This window comes from Psittacula echo (genome assembly GCF_963264785.1).
Source record: "Psittacula echo genome assembly, chromosome: 4".
NCBI classification, from domain to species: Eukaryota; Metazoa; Chordata; class Aves; order Psittaciformes; family Psittacidae; genus Psittacula; species Psittacula echo.
In genome coordinates this window covers 42,221,501-42,240,147 of record NC_137738.1, presented here as the reverse complement: position 1 = coordinate 42,240,147, position 18,647 = coordinate 42,221,501, and the positions used below count along the sequence as shown (strand labels likewise).

Sequence of the window (18,647 nt, the reverse complement as noted above, 5' to 3'; positions counted from 1 at the left end):
GCCTCAGCCTACATCCTTCCATTGTTTTATTAGCTACCTTCGATAAATGATTGTCAGAATTATTTCCTCTCTGTTTGCAGGAATAATCTGAAGATGAAAGGCAAGAAAATAAAACCCAAAAAGGTGGTGCTGACTTGTAGTACAATTGGGATGGCACATAAAGTAGATTCTTAAAGGTCTCATGCATTGTTCCACCAGTAAAACAGAGTGCTTATTAACTAGGTTTTACAGCCCTGACCACCCCCCAAGTTTTGAAGGGTCTGACTGGCCAGCCCCAGGTGATCTGCCCTTTCTCAGGGTTCATCCCAGGAGCAAAACCCCATGACCCCAGCAACTGAGGGCACAGATGATTCACTTGGGACCCACCAGTGCTGTTGGCCACTGCCCCAGTACTGGCAGGAGGCCAAGGCAGCAGGTCTCTGCAGGACCCCTAATCAAACCTCTGTCCTGAGGATATTTATACGCAACCCATGATGACACAGCTACCTAGCCTGCAACATGGACCAAGCCCAGAAACCTCTGCAGATGTTTGTCAGGTAAATGCACAGCTTTGTTCAGTACTGTCATGACCAGTGACATCAAAACCTCTGTTCTGCTGAATTCTTAACTGTGAAAAAAAGCTAGAGAACTCAATGGTTCCACAGACTGAAATAAAATGGTGGGACAAAAATGCAGTCTATCACTTTGACAAGAAAAAAGGGAGAGAAAAGGACAACATACATTTTGCAGGCAACAGAGACCTAGGACCACATCTATAGCCAGGGCAGTTTCCAGACTGATTTGCCCCATTACAATCCCTGTTTTCTTATTTAAAATGAAGCACATGACCAATTTCCCCCCAGAGGTAACACAACCTCCTCTGATCACCCAGGAGCCTGGGGGCTGTCCTGGTGGACTGAGGAAAGCCCGGGCAGTCTGAAGGGGAGTATGCAAGCACAAGGCTACACAGCTTCTTTGTGAAGTCTTTGCAAGGACGAAAACAGCTTATGTCTCATGCTCCCTGCCTTAGAGGGGATTTGGTTCCCCTCCCTCTGATGCCCTCAAGAGGGAAGCATCTAAGATGATTTGGAGTGATGGGCAACATTACCACAAAATGCTATAAGAGAACAGCTAGCGTTATTGAAATTTAATGAATGGTGATGGTAATGGAGGTAACATTGCCAGTGTCAGATGTCAAACAGTCAGACTGCAGAGTTAACCAGAGGCAAAACATGTTTCCAGCTGCCAGGTGAGAAGCAGAAGAAAGAAGGTTCTTAAATACATACAACAGGTGTCTAACGGTGATCCGCAATCTGCTGGAAAATTGCTGCTGAAATTATTCAACTGATCTAAAAACTCACTAAGAAAGAACAAACATTGCTGAAAGCAGTGTTTCTGGCTGCTTGTCAGGCTAGCTTTTGATGATGCCTGCTGCATATTAAGGCATTTGATGCACCCAAAAGCACTAAAAGAAAACAATTATAATGTGCAGAGTATTATCTGAGCCTTCATTTGTGAGCAACACAAACACTGGTTCCACTGAAACCACCTCATGTTTTGGTCTGCCATTGAAAAAGGCGGTCAGTTAATTTTCCCAAAGTGCTTTAATTAATCAAGTCTTAAACACAAACATTTGACCAAGGGAGAATAAAACATCAAAACAAAACAGCATTGTTTTGTATGGTGTGGAGCAGGAGATAGATTTGTGATTTATACATGACAGAAAACAGCTGTTCAGTACTAGGGGGGTGGAAATTGCCATTTTCCATAGCCAGTGTGGGATGCAGCCCACCTAGCCTAGCTTCCTGCTGAGCAGTGAAGGCGCTGGCATTTTCTAATCAAAGTGTATTAAAGACAGATAGTTCAACTTGACTCAGAGTTCTGCACCATAAGTGGGAGTAGAAGAACACGCTGCCTGAAGCTGTTTGGTAGGTAGGCAGACAGGGCAACAGTACCTTGCTTCTTGCCTGCAAACAAAAGCACTCACCAAAACAAAAACCTCTGCCAACATACCTGAGAAAGAGAGGAAGGACTGAGGAGTAGCTAGAGGAGATGGAGTAAGAGAAGAGAGCAGCATATGACAGTCTGGCCCTCGGACTCAGCAGAGCACAAGCAGATGGTCAGCTGCACCGCAAGACCTTGGTGGCACTGAGCCCTGCAATTCACAAAGACCTTGCCTGCTGCCCACACCCGCAGGGACCACACAGTCACACTCTGGCTCTTATGCGTTCACTTCTGGCTACGTGTGAGTCCGTGACAGCATCATTGCCAGTAAGAATAAAACTGTACTCTCCCCAGCTTAATTAAGTGCATACAAATGTTCAATTCCAAGTTCCATCAAAATTTAGATGTCTCTAAAAAAATATGTCTCATATCTTTCCCCATCTCCTCTCTGCTCCCCCACAGTTTAACTCTGAGCAGCCTCGCAGTAACAGAAGCACAGTTCCCAGTGCACAGGAGCCAGCCCAGTCCAACCCTGGGCACAGGCGCCTGCACAAGCAAGCCACTGGCAGAGCAGAGCCCGGCCACCAGCTGAACAACAGATACGACCACGTCCATTTTTATACAAACATCCAAACCCAAGAGCTGGCTTTCAGAAAGGAAAGCAAAAGCTGTCGCCAGGACTGCTCCTCTGCACTCCACTAACCCCTCAGCACTTTGTCACCCTGCAGGTGACCCAGCAGCCTACCCTGGCTTCCCTCAAAGTCGCACAAAACTGTCCTGGGAGCTGCCCTGGAAATAAACTAGTCCATATGAAAAACAAGAGCTACTATATACCAATCAAATATTGTGCCTTGGAGCACCATAACCACATCATTTAATCATCTTGGATCTTATGAGGTAAGTAAAGAGAGGCAGATATTGTCCTACAGCAGTTAAAGAGATTGCTTTGATCAGTATTTCACAGAAGAAAATTATAAAGCAACAGCGTCTATTCAGACTCGTGATGTCCTTGTCAAAAGTTTCAAAATCATTCAGAAGAAGCAACCAGCTCCTGCATGCCCAAGTACACAGCCGCAACAGGCAACGGAGGCTGCCTTCCAACACAACTACTTCTGTACAAGCGAGTGAGAAAACATCAGGCACTACAGTGTCTACAACTACCTAAATTCTGGGTTTAGATTAATTTCACTTTAATGAGCCATGATTTGAGAAACCAGAGTTAAAAAACACACACAAAAAACAAAGACTTGCTCAAAAGACCACCTACACAGGAAGGAGCTCCTGGTTTCAAATACCAGTGATTTGCACCTTACATTTAGCTTCTCCAGTGGCAAATTGAAAAGAATATTACTTAATCTATCTGGGAGGGGCTGTTAAGATTCTGTGATTAACAAGCAGGTCTAACAAGGCCAACCACATAACTGGAAAAGACCATTTCTTTGTAAATACTGCAGGTAACCCCATCTCTATGAGCAGCATTAGGTCAGTAGACATGACATTCTGCAAATCAAAGATAATTCATATTGTAATTCACACTGTGTTCACATTCATATTATAATTCATCATAAATATCTCTACCATTGTTCATGCAGCCTATCAAGAGGCACCTCAACAGAAGCATGAATCACAGCTTCACAGGAATGCTGGTGGAAGGTTTCTGCTCTCACTGTGAATGCTGATATTACTACCAAGGACAACTTTGTAAGAAAGCAGAGTGTAGCAATCCTGGATGAGTTTTCTGCATCTGGAAAAGGGAGAGGTTTCTTCTTCTGAATCTACTGCAAATGTATGAACCTCCCGGATCAGCTTCTTATCACTGGGTTCTCACCACTTTGTGCAGGTTTACGTTTGCTATTAATATGTGAACAAGCTGCTGTGGTCTGTAAAAACAACACGTTTGGAAATTTCCAAGGTGGTGTTTTCCAACATATCTTACATTAAAAAAAAAAACAAACAAAAAAAAACAAAAAACTGTGTTAACTAAAGGCTTTGATAATACTGTACTTGTTAAGCCCTGTAAGAAGTACAGAGTGATAAATCACAAAGCTTTTGCTTTTTTTATGACATTTTTATGCCATAAAAAAATTACAGCAGTTTCAAAACAAACAAAAAAAACCAAAACCCAAAGCAGTACCTCCTAGCACAAATGTTTGTGTGCTTGTGTACCATCCCTGTCTCAAACAAATGCTCTGCAACCCTTTACACATCAGAACAATGGCTCCCCAAGTGACAGAAATGGCACCATCCAAGAATCCCAGCAACGCTAATACTGCAGTGTTTCCTGAAACCACTACAAGCTATAAACAACCGAGGAGAAGTCAGCCTGAAATGCCATTTTGACTCCATCTGTGCAGCAACGGAACAGTGCACAAGAGCCAGTATTTGCTCCTGTTTGGGTACAGCACATGGCTCTGCCACACAGGCCAAACCTTGCCAAAGTGCTGCCTGGACACCCACTGCATGGCTCTTCGGCACTGGGCACCTCCAGCAGTGAGCAGAGGGGAGTGGGATTAATCTCCTCTGATCCAAGATGGCTCCGTAAATTAACCAATAATCCAAATTCCTGCTACAGTTAGTGGAATGACCCAGGCATTTCGGAGACTAATTCATCCCCTTTTAAATAAGTGCCAGAGAAAGCTGAGTGCTTGTACTAGCTGTTCTCTTCTGAATAATCTTGCAGCAAGAACATATGCATGCCTCCTCTCTTGCTATGAAAACACAAGATACAACCTACTCCATGAGGTGGTTTCAGTTTTGTTGAGTATGGGTTTTTTGTTGGTTTGGTTTTTTTTTCCCCCAGTAACGTACTCATCAACACTTTCAACTGCTACTTTTCCTGGAAATAAGCCTTTCCTCTTTTGTGACAAGTTGTACATCTTGCAGTAATTGAAAAAGGAGAGCACCAGATAAGGGTATCCTCTCTGCCCTGAAATAACTCTCCTGCTCCCTTTTTCAAGAAGATAATAAAACATCTGTGCATAGGGGCATTACTAGATGAAAGCTACCTCTCTAACAAAAAACCTAATTGAAAAGTCAAACGATTTCTAGGTAGAAGAATCCTCATGGATGTAGTCCAGTGTAGCAATTCAGGTATGTTACAACCTGAGCAACAAGGGGGTGCCGTCGAGCTGGCCAAATTACTGGCAAGATTTGCCTCTCATCTCATAGTTGGCTTTTTGCTCACCAAGTAATTATAAACCACAAATTGCACCGTGTACTGATTTTCTGTCCCGTGCTTCCCAGATTCTTCTTCAAGCTATTTTTCGTCACCTCCTCTTCCCATCTTCCCTTACTCTCACATCAGCACCACAAACTTCATCTGCTGAACAATTCTCTATCCCCACTCCCACCCTTGCAGAAGTCCCCCTTCTTTGACGCACACCCCACCTACTCCTCTACTCCCTACCTCCCATTCTGAACACAGCCCAAGAATGAGGACCCAAAACGCACCCAGTTATCCACATGAGGTGATGTGGCAGGTCAGGTCATGCCCCCTTAGTTCACCCAGAGCAGCTTTTTACTGCGAACACTGGTCTGAAGCTGGCTGCCTGGGAACATCAGTAGCAAGTGAGGCTGAACTCCTGGCAGAGGGGAACTCCTCTGCCACACCGCCCTGGCCGTTACAACTGCCTAGCTCTCCTCACGCTCTTATCTCACCACATCACTTGTCTGTTGCAACCTGGCCTTTAGGATATGGGTAACGTGTTCTACTACAGCTGCCTGCTACAAATCTCTCATAGGAAAAGAACTAAGGATGTCTGTGCCTATGCCTGCGAGACAGCCAGATGGCCACGCTGTCATCCTGTGGGCTTATGTGGGCTTTCTCCCACTCACATCCTTGGATTTCAAGTTCCTCTGCCCACCCTGACTAGCAGGAGCGTCAGCTTCTGTTGTATTTATTTATTCTGTCTGTGCAAGGGCATCAAAACTAGCTTTGAGTAATGTTTGAATAATTTTTTTCTTCCATTCTAACAGTTTACTAAAGAAACAAAACGAAGCAGTAAATATGAGCTATATATTATGCAGAGACAGCTCTGAAGCTCTAAAATCAGACAATAAACCAAGATCAGCTTTCCCCTGTAATATAAAGTTATTGGTAGATAGCTGTCTCACAGGCTAAATGCACCATGACACCTGAGTTGCTGGGGTTTTGTTGCCCTGAAAACAGAAAGGACAAGCACAAATGTGTCCTAACTACCAGCCGAGAAGAGCAGAGGGCCCCCAGAACTGAACCATCACGCAACTGTGGCATACAGGAGAGCAGAGGAAGGTGCTGCTTGCGCCCCTTGCATAGGACCTTTCCCAACTGCTTCAAAGACTTGAACCTGAGAGAAGGCCACCATCAGGCCCTTTTGTAAGGGCATTAAGAATGGCTCAGCCCAGACAATTCTTCATGTGTTTTGGCATCCCACCTTCAAGGGAAGGTTATCTTCCAAACAGCTTAGCCCCTCCAATAGGCTCTCCAGTGGGTGCCAGGTCACAAAAGGGAAACCTCGGGAGGGATCCCCTTTCCTGCAGCAGCTCTAACAGCTCCTGGCTGCTATCTGGTGACCCAGGCAGACCCCAGCACTGGTTGCGGCTGCTAAACAGCAACCCCACCCCAGACCACGCTGCTCCTTGACAGACCCGATACTGCGCAACCAGTCTCCAAATGCTCTATTATCTTACCAAAAATGCCTGAAAGCATTTTCATGCAGGAACTCGACACCAGCACAAAGTCCAAGAGCCCTCTCAAAAGTGCAAGGAAGGAGATCTGATCTGTAGAAGCCAAGTATAGAAACACAAGCCCCATCACCCAATTAAACAGATAAATGCATCATAACATTTTGTAATTATATCCATCTACCATCTTCCTTTCTCTCGCTAGCAATATCCCAACTGTGTATTTGCTGAATTTCAGCAATAAACTTCTCTGAGCATGTGACACGTTCTCGATCAGAAACAACAGCTCCACCCTGTATCTTTCGCATTGGTGCAACTGAGAACCAAAATGAAGTCCACGTTTTAACATTTGGCTGAAAAGCACACCCTGTAAGTTAGTCACAGAATGAAGCATCATGATGACAACAGGTAGGGGAAAAAAGGGACAAGCTCGGAGAGTAGCTCAAATAATTTCCTTAAATAAATGGAAGTTAATTTACATTTCCTTTCCTCATGCAAATCATCATTTTTGTGTTGCTTTTTATTTGTTTTTTATTTTTATTTGTTTTATTTTTTCTTTTAGTACCCTTTTTTTTTTTTTCCAGGTATGCATGGAGTAGGAATGACACTACGACTAAAAAGATACAGGCACAAAATGAGTCAGCAATATTTTAAAGAAAAAGAAAATATTGATTTCTTTAAAATGATCAAAAATGATAATTATTTTACCAATAGTGTTAGAACTTTTAGAGAACTACTTTGTTCAGTTATATAAAAGAAAGACACAGGCAATTTGAAGAATTTGACTCACAAAATGAGTCAGCAATATTTTAAAGAAAAAGAAAATATTGATTTCTTTAAAATGATCAAAAATGATAATTATTTTACCAATAGTGTTAGAACTTTTAGAGAACTACTTTGTTCAGTTATATAAAAGAAAGACACAGGCAATTTGAAGAAATGAAAAAGCAAGGACAAGCCTGTTTAGAAAAGAACAAAATATGGAATGCATAATATTCTTCCAGTATATAAAAGGCTGTTATCTCTTGATTTGGGATCAGCTGTTGGCCAGCCTCATCAAGAATAGAAGAGAAATAAAATAGTTTGATTTTCAGTAGGGAAACCTTTGTATAGATGTCAGGGAAAGCTTTCTAAGTATAAGGACATCTAAGATCAAGGTACTTTAGAAAGGGTACACATATAGACAAATGACTAAAAGAGGCAACACGGCAGGGAAATGACGTATTATCCCTTACAATGGTGCTAAAAGCCTCTAGCAACTTACTGTGCCAACAAGAAACAAAAAATGATTGTTGCAAGTGTCAGCAGGTTGGATCCATTTTTCACAGAAATGGGCAAAGGCAATCACTTCCAAATAAATAACGCGCAGCTTACAAGTAATGTCTTTGAAACTTTGTAATACTGTATTCGCTTTAAAATAGCCTGTTCAGATTTAGACTGCATTTGGGGAAAAATCACAGTATAAATTTTCCATACAGTCCTTGCAGAAGTGTTTGGAAAGAAACATCCACTAGCTGACAGCACAGTTCTGCTTTTTTTTTTCTCTCTCTAATGAAAACTGATCTTCATGACAAAGTCAGTTTTCTGTATGACATTCAGATTATTTTGTTACTTTTTAGCCAAAAACTAAGCTACCACTTCACTCTAACACTTGCTCTTTTCTTTCCACAGTCTAGACAGAAGACTGTAGCTACAGTGACTCTGTAGTTACACAGATTTCCAAATCCTGTCAGTTATAAAACCTGGGGTTTAAAATTTTAAAACATTTTAACTAACGATGTGGTCCTGACTAGGACTGTCAATAAATGTGTTTGCTGCAGGAGCAACACTCAGCAAAACAATCAGAGATTGCCATCTCTGTCCCAGTAGGGCAAATCTTCCTCAATTTACAAAGGGCAGGGGGAGAAAGGAAAAAAAAAACAGTGGATGAATGCCGACCCAGATCTCGTTGAAGGCATAATCCCCACAGTGTTCAGTGATGCCAAGACTTTGTTTAGGGAAATTACTACAGTTTTCCACTATCATAACTAGCTAAAAAAAATCAGGTTGTTTACTGCTGAATGCCACCTGCTACTGCCTGGCAAAGCATGTTCAAACCATATACAAGGAATATTATCATAATGAGCCAGGCTTTTCATTTTCAAATCTAGAAGTGCTATGTTGAAGAGGTAAAATTATCCCCATTTGAGGGCAGGGGAGTGGAAGGGGGAAGACAGATGCATAGACAAGAGGGCTTCTCTCAGCAGAATGATAGCCAAGGGATGGACAGGGCTCAGCTACCCCAAGCCCTATTGTTGCATCTTTTCTTACAGGCTGGACTCTTAATGCAGCAAGAAAGGATTTCATGTTGTACACTGTTGGTCAAAACAAATGCAGAAAAGCAGCAGCTGGTAAAGCACAATATATTGCTTATTGCATCACATTCTGCTGGAATCTGAAAGGGGATGTGGTGGGTCAGGCTCACAGGTCCACTTAGGAGAACCAGTCTCCATCAGTGACCAGCAGCAGCAGAGGCAAAACATGGTTTGGGGGGAACTACAAAAATACAGTAATCATGAAGCAGTCTACCACAGATTGAGGCCTATTATCTTTTTTTAAAAACAAAAATATGTGAACCAATGTTTCTTTAAAAGGAAAAAATAAAAAACAAAAATCAGTCATGTAACCTGTGTTACTCAGGAAATCAAACTGGATGATAACAGTGACCACTTCCGGCCTTGCAATACATCAATTTTAAAAAATTATCAAAAGTCAATTTCACTCTGTGTTTTTCCCCATGAAGTCCAAAGAACTTATGAAACTATCCTTCATCCCTGGATTTTACTATAAATCTTCCTTTATTGATTCTACAAAAGCTTTGGAAATCAAATATCTTTTCATTCCCGACTTCTGTGAATAATCAAAACTTTGTTCAACACTATGGCTTTTATTCCAACACACATAAATAGCTTCTTGACTTGCACAAAACCTGAAACCACTTTAATCAATCAGCTATATATAGTCTGGATAAATACTGATGTTGAGATTCTGGGTATACAGCCAATCCTGTGCTATTTGCTAATACTTTGATCTAAATTCACATTATTTTAAGAAGAAATGAAAAATATTCTGGGGAGAACAAAGACCACAGTAAAGAAATTTGAGCCTGTTAAAGCTAGAGGATATGCACATCAGCTAAAAATTCAACTAGTTCCAAAAGCATTTCAGAAGACAGAAATACATTTAGACTTAACACAAAATGAGAACATAAATATTCATAAATTTGTTATTTTGTTACTCCCACAGGAATTCACTTTTGATTTTCCAGAAACCCACCACTAGATTAAGTATTATTAATGACATTAGTAGACAACACTGCAGTCTTATTGCATGCGTACATAACATACTGCTCCATTTTCTATGGCAGCGTTATAGCACAGGTGATGTATATCTGTGTAACAGAAGGAGGGCTATTCTGTAGAAATATCACAGGAAATGACACACAGGAAATAAACCAACACAGACATCTTACAATCATTTCCTAAGCTCTAGTGCAGCAATCTGCTGAGCTCCTGAAACAACCCAGATGCTGCTGACGCAAGGAATGAACAAGCACCAAAAAGGCTTCCCTCTCCCAGCATGGTTTCTGGGTCCTGAGAGGATAAAAGGATGAACAAGGCAACAAGTTATGGCATAGTTAGTTATTTGCCACCTGGAAATATGCTTTATTGGGTATTAACTTTTCAGGACTGCCATGGTTCACCTACAGTGGCTATAGACAAATGGGAGGACCTGTAGCAGCTGTGAAAACAAGAAAGGTGAAGATTAATGTGTGGTGAATGCTCAAGTAATGTCTGGGGAAAAGAAGGCCACATGGAAAAAAGTTGCAGTAAGCCTCATGCCAGAGCTTTCTCATCTTCTCATCTGTCTCCCTCATGAAAGGGGGCTTATAAGTAAGATGGAAATAGACTTTTTAGTAGGGCCTGTAGCAACAGACAAAGGATAATGGTTTTAAACTAAAGAATGCTAAATTCAGACTAGATACAATGAAGGAATTTCTTACAACAAGGGCGGGAAAACACTGGAACAGGTTGCCCAGAAATGTGGTAGATGCCCCACCCCTTGAAACATTCAAGGTCAGTTCAGACAGGGTTCTGAGCAACCTATCTAGTCGAAGACGTTTCCGCTCATTGCAGGGGGCTTGGATAAGATGTCCTTTCCCTTCCAACGCAAACCATCCTGCGATTCTGTGAACTACCCCCGCATCCATTCAGATAGCACCATGTTAGCACATATTACTCTGCTCTGATGTTCAAAAGCATTCATTCACTTGCCACAAGCTCCCCACTGCATTAAGTAGTAGACAGAGTAAAAAAAAAAAAAAAATAAAAAAAAAAATCAGTCCCTGCCCTCGAGAACACTTAATTCAGGTTACAGCAAGATACCAAGAGTCATAAAGAGATGACTGCTTCTCAGTTGGGTTTGCCAGCATGCAACAGAAGACATGTCCTGGAAGCCAGATGAACACAACATTTTAACATGGATTTTATTAAGAAACGCTAGGACATAGTTCATGAAGGTTTAACCAAATGCACAGTAAAGAGAACTGCTTTTCATCTAAGTAAATTTTACCAGTTAAAAATAGCCAGAAAATGAAGATATATCTCAGCCTACTATCTCATTATTGCTCGATATTCTATTCCCACTCACCCTTCATACAGCCTTTTAATAGAAATTAAAATAAATGAAAGGCACATATGCAGATATATATACAATACATTTAAACAAACAAATGCATCTGACATTAGTGTCCTAGGCTAAGAATCAATATGAGAAATCTTTATATTATTATTTTATAGAAAAAAAAGCGGAAGTATTCTATATGAATTTGCATACACAGAGGTCTACGCACCTAGATTACACTAGCACACACTTTAAATGTTAATTATTTCTTGCCATTTTTTCTTACACACTAGAAGGCCTAAGTAGGGCTTTTTCAAGATAGCAATGAGGAGAACATCCATGTAATTCCATGACACTCATTTGGTTATTTTTCTGAAACAGAAGTCCTTTCCTCAAAACATTTCATGTGCAATTTTACCATTATGTACACATAGCTGGTGAAATACCTAAAGCATGTCAGTTAAGCAGCAAAGAAATATAGGACTAGTTTTACTACTGTATAACTTCAAAGTCAAAAGATACTGTTTTTTTTTTTTTCTTAAGTGGAAGTCAGTCTGCCAGTCAAAATGCCCTTTCCTGTAGAAAAAGAATGAAGTTTTGAGAAAACCAGTACAAAGTTGGCTGTAACTTGGTGAAACTTCCCACTGTAAAGTATAATTTTCTTCAGATAACTGAAAACCAAGGAATCATAAAATACACACATGCTGTATAAACACACAAACCATCTTAAAAACACCACTGTCGCAGTAAAGCTGATGGCAAACTTCCCACTAACTTGAATAGCTACAGAATTTCATCCATTGTGCCAACTCATCAAGCAGAAAAGAGTAAAGAAAAAGCTTTGCAACCTAAAACTAAATCAACAAATAATCACCACTTCTGATGCCTTCGATCTTCCAGGCAACTTCTGCCCCTCCCTCTGATGTGACAAGCTGACGGTTCAATGCTTAGGTAGTTGATTTATCGGTCCCTGTAATGCAGATTTGGAACATGCCTGGCCCCTTCCACCGTTTCATGCCCAGCGAAACCCAACACAGCAGCTCTTACATCAGTTGCATTTTAATAGTGCAGGAAGAGATCCACAACATTAAACCTCAGTTTTACAGTGACTCAATCCAGACCATTGCACTTCCTAAAACTGGGGGTTTCTTTTGCTTTGTTTTTTTAAGGCTAGAGGGAAGTTCTCAGCAATCAGTGTGCAAGATCCCTTATCACCTTATCAGCAATGCAGGAAAGTGGGTGGCACCATTTGGTTTCCATTCAAATTCCACTCGGGTCCCAAATGAAAGGGAGTTCTGCAATTACATTGTCACCTCTTCAAATGTACTGCACAAACTTCAAAGAAAGGACATTTCTGGAAAACAATTGGCTCAGTAGGCCCAAAGGGAGAAATATACCTAAAGGCCAAATGTATTTCATAAGATACTGGACTCCAACAGCAGCTGTTACTCATGCACAAACTACCACTTCTGGGCGACATAAACGGCACTGTATCAGCATATGAAAAGCAGAGCTTTCTTGCAAGACCCTAATGAATGAGCTGAGGAGCTGTAGCTACATTTACCAGCCCAGCTACCTGAAAACTAAGTTCTGCAGCTTCCACCAGATCAGTGTTGCTACAGGGAAGTGCTTATAAAACTCCCAAATTTAGCATACCTAATTCGTTTGTTTGCTTTTTAATTTTGCACATCAATCTTTATATTCTGAATCCCAACAAGAAGCTAGACAGAACAGTAATAAAATTTCAGGTCACATAAAAGCATGTCACATGGACCAGGCACTAAGTTCGCTTGTAACAGCAAATATAAAGAGGCAACATTTTCTTAAATGTTGTCTTTTAGAGAGAAAACATACCCACAAATTTCTTTTTAATACTGTCCACAATGCTTTTATAAGACATCAAAGGTTGTGCAAGGCATGAGCATGTGAACAAGAAACACTGACTCTCTTTTTAAGTGGGGATACTCAATACCCATTATTTTCTTTTCTGGATCTTCTATTTCCAGTATCTTTTTACTATCCTATTTGACATTATCGTTTATTAGACAGTCATTGGTTTTGGAATATATCATTCTCCAATATGAAAGTGTAACATACATTTTAAGAGATTAGTTCTGTACACAAGACTGTAGGGAACATGTGATGTACATAACTTTAAGAAGAAAAATACAACCAAAGGCAGACTTTTCTGATATATCAGAATAGAAGATAATATATCAGTAGATCACACTGTAAGGTTTCACAGGCCACTGTAAAGGGGGAGCAGAAATGAGAGCTCATCCTTACCAGAAGCAATACAACTCTGAGCAGACAAAAAAGCAGCAGCTGTTGGAACCTCCAGCAGTGATTTCCAGAGCCGGTTCATGACAGTGGTAAGGCTCAGGTGGGAGAACAATGATCTACCTCGACTGACAATGAGCTCCACTAAAATGCCTCTTGGAGAAATATAAACACAAATACTCCTTCTACTCCTGTGTTCACACACAGAGTACCACTGTTTCTGCTCAAGGCCTGGATATATCAACCGGGAAAAACCTGGGGTGATGATTAAGGCATATCAGCTACGCTACCTAAACATACCGAAACCCTGCCACCTCGTGTTACAGCAAAGGAGGATAAGCTCTCCAGCCTGATGGATGAGATACATCTTGCTGACCACAGAGCAATAGCAGGCACACAGGTAGTTATCATAGTGGGGCCGCAGGTCAGCTCCCTGCACTTCTCCAGGAAGTTGCATTCGCCTTCCCGTAACACACCCCAACATCTCCATAAGGGAAAGGTTCCACTTTGCTCCTTTCACCCCAGCATCTTCCCACCAGTCCCAGCTTATGGAAGTGTCAAAAATATATAACAGGGAGAGCAGCATCATTAAACTTTGTCAGGTGTTTGCCTAACTTTTTGGTGTCATCTTTACTAAGGCTGATGATCCTTGCTACCTGTATAGTAGAGTTGTTAGGCAGTGGAGGATGAAGCTGTGCAGAGAACACCAAGGTAACGGGGAGATTAATGTATAAATAGAAAATAAGGGTAGACAGTAACTACAGTTAGCCAGCTTTGGAGATAGAAATATTATCTCAACTTCAAATACTTAGGATCTTATATATTCCTTCTAAAATTACACTGCAAAAAATGCATACACCAGATTGACTTTTTAGGAAATCAGTTACTCAGCTGTACTGAGTTTATCCACCTTTGCCTGTCAGTAAGAAATTGTTTCCTGAATACAGAGCTTTAACAGCAGGCTACAAGATTTCCCTCAGCAAACCGGTATTTTCTTCTGCTTCCTCACACTTCTCCTCCTGTACACTGTCCCTGAACATCAGCCACAGGGGCTTGTCCAAAGAGCTACAAAACTTCCTTCTGCCATATCTCTATCTTGTTTCACATGAAGTTTGAATGTACACTGTACTAACCTTATATGTTCCTGAGAGAGTTTTTAAGGCTGCTTTGTTCCATGGTTTATGTGAAGGCACTCGTGAGTATTCTCCTCATGTTTGATTGGCTTCCCGATCATTCTATCACAAATGCATTTCTACACACACACAGTGTGTTTCTACACACACACCCTGGGCCTGAGTCTACAAACTTATGGCATTTTCTCATCCAATCAACCACATGAGTAAGACTTTCACTTGGAAAGGAGATAAAGAACCAAGCCTTCTTTTTAATTACTTTAACCTAAGAACAATTTGTTACACGAGTCTACAGATGGAGTTATGATCATATCTTAATCAAACATCTGAATTCACAGTCCTACTGCATATGCCAGCAATGTCTTGGCCATAATTAAACAGCTATTAGAGTAAGCACACAGTGACCTACTTAATTATGCATCAGCAATGCTTCAGAAGAGGCTTTTCTGAAAAATTAGGTGTCCATCTTCCTCAGGCTATACCACCACTGAAGATCCCATGTGAACACATACCAGTAAGTACTTCTCTCTTACTACCTTCAGCATGTTTGTATCTCAGGCTAACCAGCTCTTTTCCTAACTCAGGCTTTCTACACCTCACACATGCACAACAAGTCATTCCCCAGAGCAACTTTAGAGTTAATGTGTAATATGGGTGTCCATGCTTGTGTCCTCCGAGTGGTGTGCAGAGGCAGAGCAATACTTCGAAGCCTATGTGCAATGGGCAGCAAGCAGGTTCTTCAGCTGCACAAACCAGGAGCCCTCAGAACCAGAGCCCATCACCCTGCAAAGTGAATGGCCCATGTGCCTTTGTCCTGTGGGAACTCCAGCAGCAAGAAAGAGCTTGCTTCTGCACAGCCCAAGGAAACATACCTTGACAGGCACGTCCTTATTGCCCAGTGCACATTGTCCCTTTCCAAGCACACTCTAGGCTGGTAAATTAGCACAGGGTCAGCAGGATATTAATGCCTTCCTCATGAGAATAAGTTTCAAAGCACCTCTATCTCCAGCACATACTTTGTTGGAATACCTGAGGAAGTTCAAGCGGTTATTAACACTAACACAGTCTGCACACCTCTGCCTGTACAGGTCATCTGCTGTAACAAAATTCAGCTGCAACATAAACATGGGAACAACCAAACTTGTTTCTGTGATTCACAGAGTAATTTCAGGTTGTAAAACTGAACAGATGGCACTTGTGAGCTTTAGTCAATATCTTGGACTTTTTAATTAGATTCCTGTTCAAGTCAGTCTGCTGGTCTATAGCAGGAGACCCCAGGTTTCAAAGCAACCTTAGGAATCCCATTGTTCTGTCTGCTAGAAACCACTACGTCAGAGAACTGCTGCAGGCCCAGTTCCTGCTGCGTCCACCCCAGGAACCGGTCAGCAGGTAATTAAAAGAGCAGAGTTAAAAGGATAGTCCAAAAACACAGCTACGCCTTAGCCAAAATGCAAATTAATCCTTTAATGCACTGTACTGCTTTATAATTTTAGGATGCTCTTGGTATGTTTATCACTAGGAATCTGCATACCATAATTATCTCTTCCATGTCTTCACATGGTTCTCAAACTCACCTGCTTCCACTGACAAACTCACACTCAGTTTTCACTGCTTTTTGGAAAGCTGCATGTGATCACAACCAAAATGAAACAAAACGCACCGGCTGCTGAAAAGCTGAAGAACTTGCAAGGCAACACACTGCGTATCTATCCCAGAGCACTGAAACATGGTAAAAACCACCAGCATGCTCTGATGGTTGTGGGACATAATGCCCCAACAGACATTAGTCTCATTATATTTTAGAATCAGGTCCAATACTTCCTTTCACCAATACAGATCAAAAAAAACCAAAACCCAAGTCCCCATCAGATTGACTAACGTGACAAATTACGACTTTTATGAGTGCTGCACCACCTAATATCTCAGTGACACTTTTAACCTGAGGCAATAAAGCATGGCACAACATACTGGAACAGTTAAGTCTGGTTGTATCAATCACAGTGGCACAGCATCACAGCTGTCCTTTAACCAAAATCAGTTAGCAGTTGCTTATTTTGGGGTGGGTTGTTTGTATTACTTTACCTTTTTGAGGAGGGAAAACTCAAAAATTCAGAAGAGCTTCTAGACTGTTGTAGTCATGTTCAACATAACACTGATGACTCCTGAAAATCCATTTTCATTTTATAATATATCCTGAATGTATAAGCTAGTATTAAAAATAACCTGTTTTAGAAAAGAATGGGCTAAATACTCTGCTAACCAAACAGCAGCAAATACAGAGCTTGTGCATATTTGCTTCTGTGGCACTGGCGTCCTAATCAAGTGGCAAAACTTCGAAGTCATTACAAAACTAGCAATGCTCCATTATATACTGATTTTGAGAGAGATGAGTGGGTTACAAAATAAACTAAATACATATTTTTTTAACTGTTTGAACATTACATAACAATCAGCTCTAACAGTCACCTGCCTAGTGCTCATCAGTCAGAAAAAAACTGCCGCTTGGAGAGTTCCCTTGTTTATTCAGCATCATCTTGCCCCAAAGCATTTTTGTCAGGCAAGAACAGCAATCTTGTCCTAGCAAGGGATGAGACCAAATCCCTCTGAAACTGCAGCCCTCACCAGCGGATGTGCTTAAACTCCTAGGGAATGAGGATGAACTGGATCTGCTGAGGTCCAACCCCACTCCCTAGGACTTTGTGATGTGCAAAACTGCCCATAGGCCTAAACTTCTTAAAAGGTGGCTTTGTCAGGGTTGCACAGTGGATTCCTGCTACAAAGCCCAAACACATATGAATTTTGTCTTAACTAGTAGCACACATGGTGTAGCAGATAGTATAATGATGGCAAACAATGCAGAAGCAATTAAAAATAATGAAAAGTTGAATAAACACTCTCATCACCCTTTTCTAAAGCATCATGGTTAACTCTTTTTGAATCTCTAAACCAACCCCTTTATTTCACATGACAAAACTAAAGGGGGTGGAGGAAACCTGCCCTCCCATAAGCTCAGTTGCACCAGGTCTTTCAAGCCCTCAACCAAAGCGTCTCTCTCTCGTGTGCCATGCGTAAGAGTTGTGACTACAGCAGAAAAACATCTGATGATCACCAGAACAAAACTTTATCACTGCTGTATCCTCTGGGGACAGTGAGACATCAGGAGTAGGGCATCTCTTTGCTGGTAATTTTCTGTCTAATTCTGGAACTATACAGTCTACACCAGAAACTGCTGATCTCTTCCCCCTCCTTTGACAGACAGACACCTACCCACATCATAGGACTCTTAATAGGTGGGCAGGAAAAAGCCTAAAGCCCTCCCTCTCCCTCCTTAAGTACAGAAAACTCCATCTATGCTATTTACAGATTTGGATGCTTGTCAGCCTGAAGTTTTGTATATACAACCTATTTTGAAGTCAGAGGCATTAAAAGTTGGATGAATGCCTTGAAAGAAACAATTCAGATAGCCTACATTTCCCCAAGAGCTGGTGTTCACTATTGGTTGACTCTAAAACTTCAAAGGCAACCTGCCAAAACAAAATGGTAAGACCCAGGGACTACGGCAAATTTTAAGCTGGCTGTACCTGGACCTTGGCCTATAATGTTTCATAATCCAAATTATACATTCAGAAATAAACAAACAGAGGAAATAAAAACAAACAAACCTTGCACGCTATTTGGTCTCTGCAAGCCTTGTTTCCCTATGCATCCTGGGGTGGAAGCACAGATGGAGGGTGGGATGTATTCTTAACGCTGTCCTTGCCGCTCCACAAACTGAAGAACTTTTTGCTGCAAGTCTCTGTTTTGGTAGCACTGGCAATCTGAAAAACAAAAACTGTTTTGTTAACAGGTATATCCCTAGATACATTAGAAGTAAGTTTCATTCTGAACCACTGCCAAGTAAATCATTAACCTCTCCCATGCAAAGGCAACAACTCACATGTGAAAAAAAGTGCCTAGATACCTCTGCTCAATTCATATCTCAATTTA

The 18,647-nt window shown here is 41.3% G+C and overlaps 1 protein-coding gene across 1 annotated transcript in view; it reads right to left on the bottom strand.

Moving 5' to 3' along the window:
- TIAM2 (TIAM Rac1 associated GEF 2) overlaps positions 1-18,440 on the bottom strand; it is a 137,568-nt gene extending 119,128 nt beyond the window's left edge. The window contains exon 1 of the mRNA XM_080615675.1: positions 18,323-18,440. The gene's annotated coding sequence lies outside the window, so the exon portion shown is untranslated. The remainder of the gene's footprint in view (positions 1-18,322) is intronic.
- Positions 18,441-18,647: the final 207 nt, after the last annotated feature.